The following is a 4,231-nucleotide window of genomic DNA, read 5'->3' as shown; positions in this document are numbered from 1 at the left end:
TGGCTTATTTTGCTTAGCATGATTATCTCAAGGTCCATCCATGTTGTTGCAAATGGCAGTATTTCATCTTTTCTTATGGCTGAATAATATTCCATTGTATGTACCATATCTTCTTTAGCAAGTCTTCTATAGTAGGACACTTCGGTTGCTTCCATGTCTTGGCCACAGTGAATAATGCTGTTATGAACATCAGTGTGCAAATATCTTTTCAGATATATGTTTTCAAGTCTTTAGGGTAAATACCCAGTAGAGAAGTTGCTGGATCATGTGGTAGCTAATTCTTAGCTTTTTGAGGAACCTCCATACTGTTTTCCATAGTGGTTGTACCAATTTGTATTCCCACCAGCAGTGTATGAGGGTTCCTTTTTCTCTGCATCCTCTCCAATGCTTGTTATCACTTGTCCTGTTGATAACAGCTATTCTAACAGCTGTGAGATGGTGTATCATTGTGGTTTTGATTTTCATTTCCCTAATAGCTAGTGATGTTGAGCATTCTTTCATATGTTTATTGGCCATTTGTATGTCTTCTTGGGAGAAGTGTCTGTTCAGGTCCTCTGCCCATTTTTTGATTGGATTGTTTGTTGTTGTTGTTGAGTCGTATGAGTTTTTTGTATATTTTGGATATTTGGCCCTTATCAGAGACCTGACTTGCAAATATATTTTCCCATGCAAATGGTTGTTTCATTGCCTTGTTGACAGTTTCTTTTGCTATGCAGAAGCTTTTTAGTTTGATACACTCTCAATTGTTTATTTTTGCTTTTCCTTCCCTTGCCTTTGAGGTCAAATTCATAAAATTCTCTTTAAGTTCAAAGTCCATGAGTTTAGTATTTGTGCTTTCTTCTATGGAATTTATTGTTTCAGGTGTTCTATTCAAGTCCTTATCTATTTTTAGTTAATTTGGTGTATTGTGATAGATAACAGTCAAGTTTCATTCTTTTGCAGATAGCTTTCCAGTATTTTCAGCACCATTTATTGAAAAGGCTTCTCTTTCTCCATTGTATATTTTTTACTCCTTTTTCAAAAATTATTTGCCCATATAAACAGGGGTTTACTTCTGGTTCTGAATTCTGTAACACCGGTCTGCCTGTCTTGCTTTTTTTTGCCAATATCATACCTTTTTGATTATTGTTGCTTTGTAGAACACACAATCTGCAGGTGAGCAGAATGATACCTCCAGCGTTCCTCTTTTTTCTAAAGATAGCTTTGGCTCTTCAAGTTCTTTGTGCTTCCATACAAATCTGATGATTTTCTGTCTTATATCTTTAAAAAATGCCATTTGGGGTTCTCATGAGGTTTTCTTTAAATCTGCATAATGCTTTCAGTAATAAGGTCATTTTTACTATGTTCATTTTTCCAATCCAAGAACACGGGATATATTTCCATTTCTTTGTATCTTCTTCAATTTCTTTTAATAGGGTCTTATAGTTTTCATTATGTAGGTTCTTTACATGTTTCAATAAGTTTATTCTTAGATATTTTATTCTTTTTGTTGCAATTTCAAAGGATTTTTTTAAATTTCTTTTTCTGATAATTCGTTATTAAAGTATAAGAATGCTATGGATTTTTGAACATTGATTTTGTATCCTAAAACTTTACTATATTTGTTTATTATTTCTAGTAGTGTTTGTGTGGAGTCTTTAGGGTTTTCTATATAGTGAATCATGTCATTCACAAATAGTAACAGTTTGACTTCTTCATTTCCTATTCGAATGACTTATTTATTTCTCTTGCCTGATTGCACTCACTAGGATCCCCAATGTTATACTCAACAACAGTGGTGATCATGGACGAACTTGTCTTATTCTTGATCTTAGAGGAAAGTTTTTAGTTTTTCACTGTTAAATATGTTAGCTAAGGGTTTGTTGTATATGGCCTTTATTATGTTGAGATGCTTTTCTTCTATATTTATTTTACAAAGTGTTTCGATCATAAATGGATGCTATATCTTACCAAAGGCTTTTTCTGCATCTGTTGATATGATCATATGATTCTTATTCTTTATTTTGTTCATGTGATGTATCACATTAATTGAATTATGTATGTTAAACCATCCCTGTGCCTGTGGGATGAAGCCCACTTGATCATGGTGTATAATCTTTCTCATGTGTTGTTGTATTCAATTCACTAGTATCTTAATTAGGATTTTTGTATCTGTGTTCATGAGAGATATTGGTCTGTAGTTTCATTTTTGTGTTATCTTTATCGAGTTTTGGTATCAGATTTATATTGGCCTTATAAAATGAGTTGGGAAGTATTGCCTCCTCTTTGATTTCTTGAAAGAGTTTGAAGAGAATAGGTATTAAATCTTTGAATATTTGGTAGAATTCACTGGTGAAGCCATCTGGTCCTGGACTTTTACTTTTTGGTAGGTTTTTTATGATTGTTTCAATTTTCATACTGCTAATCCATGTATTTATATTTTCACTTCTTCTTGATTCACTCTAGGAAGGTTGTGTCTTTCTAAGAACTTGTCCATTTCTTCTAGGTTATTAACTTTGGTGTTGTATAGCTTTTCATAGTTCTCTTGTGTAATCCCTTTGATTTCTGTAGTATCTGTCATCGTTTCTCCTCTTTCATTCCAGATTTTATTTGTGACCTTTCTTTTTTTTCTTTAGGAAGTCTAGCCAGGAGTTTGTCAATTTTATTAATCTTAAAGAACCAACTCTGTTTTGCATTATTTTTTTCTATTATTTTGTTGTTGTTGTTGTTCTCAATTTCATTTAATTCTGCTCTAATTTTGATTATTTCTTTCCTCCTTTCCTTCTACTGATTTTAGGCTTAATTTGTTTTTCTTTTTCCAGTTTTTTTTAAGATGATGTGTTAGGTTGTTTATTTGGGCTCATTCTTGTTTTTTGAGAAAGGTCTGTAACAATATAAACTTCCTTCTTATTATCACTTTAGCCATGTCCCAAAAGTTTTGATATGTTGTACTATCATCGTCATTGGTTTCTTTCAGTAGCAATTCTCTTCTTATTGGTTAAGGTTTCAATACTTTCTTCTTAATAAGAATTGCACTCCTCTACTTCTATCTGCCTGCTAGTCATCTTACCAATAGTTATGTATATTTTTATCATTTTGTTTCAATTGTGCTGACCTCTTTCAGCTTTTTTCATAGTGGAGAATTCCTTCAACTTTTGTATGTTTGTAAAGGTTTTTATTTCTTCTTCATATCCAAAGGAAAACTTTGCGGGATACACTATTTTTGGCTGGTAATTCTTTTCATTTATTTATTTGAATATTTGATTCCACTCTTTTCTTACTTATAAGATTTGTATAAGAAGTCCCATGACAGTCTAATGGATTTTCCTTTATAGGACATCATCTTTTCCTTCGCTGCCTTGAGAATTCTTTCTTTGTCATTATTTTTCATAATTTTAATACAATGTGTCTTAGAGTAAGCCATTAGAGGTTGAGATAATTGGGTGTTCTATTAGCTTCTTGGATTCAAAGCTCCAGGTCATTCCTTAAATTTGTGAAATTCTCGTCAACAATTTGTCTGAATATGTTCTCTGATCTCTTCTTCTTTTCTTTTCCTTCTAGGATACCCACTATTCTTACGTTGCCATTTTTGATGATATCAGCTAGTTCTTGTATTTCTCTCATTATTTTTCATTCTTCGATCTCTGTTTTCTTCCTTCCGAATCATTTCTAGATTTCTGTCTTTAATATCCTGATTCTTTCTTCCATCTTGTCAACTCTATTTCCTATGCTTGCTATTTCCTCTTCATCTTTTAGTGTGCTCTTCACTTCTAGAAATTCTATTTGGTTCTTTTTCAGGGTTTTAATTTCCTTGCTAAAAAGCTTATTTTGCTGGTCTATTTTTTCTAAGTCCTTGAATTTATTGGTCTAACCTTTCTTGCATCTCTGAGTTTTTTTGGAAGTGCAATTCTGAATTCTTTGTCATTTAAGTCTCATATTTTTATGTCTTTAAGCTTATTTCCTGGAGGTTTTTCTCTTTCTTCCTGTGTAGACTTGAAGTCCAGTTGTTTGAGCTGTTCGAAGGATATTTCTCTCCATGGGCATCGTTGGGAGTGTATTCTGCTTTCTTTATCATAAACAAGTTTTATTACATAGCGGTCTCTCTTTAGATTGTTGATACGAAAGAGTTTTTCTCTTGATTTCCTCTAGGTGGTGTCCAAATCTCTTGGATCTTTTCTTTGAAGCTAATTATGCCTTTTTTATCTTGAGTTCATAATGTATAATGATGTGATTTTAAAACCTGGTTTTCTAT

The 4,231-nt window shown here is 32.5% G+C and overlaps 1 pseudogene; it reads right to left on the bottom strand.

Moving 5' to 3' along the window:
- LOC102896984 overlaps positions 1 to 2,560 on the bottom strand; it is an 11,495-nt pseudogene extending 8,935 nt beyond the window's left edge.
- Positions 2,561 to 4,231: the final 1,671 nt, after the last annotated feature.

The sequence above is a fragment of the Pteropus alecto genome, unplaced genomic scaffold (assembly GCF_000325575.1).
Source record: "Pteropus alecto unplaced genomic scaffold, ASM32557v1 scaffold119, whole genome shotgun sequence".
Lineage (NCBI taxonomy): Eukaryota > Metazoa > Chordata > Mammalia > Chiroptera > Pteropodidae > Pteropus > Pteropus alecto.
This window is presented reverse-complemented; position numbering and strand designations above follow the sequence as displayed.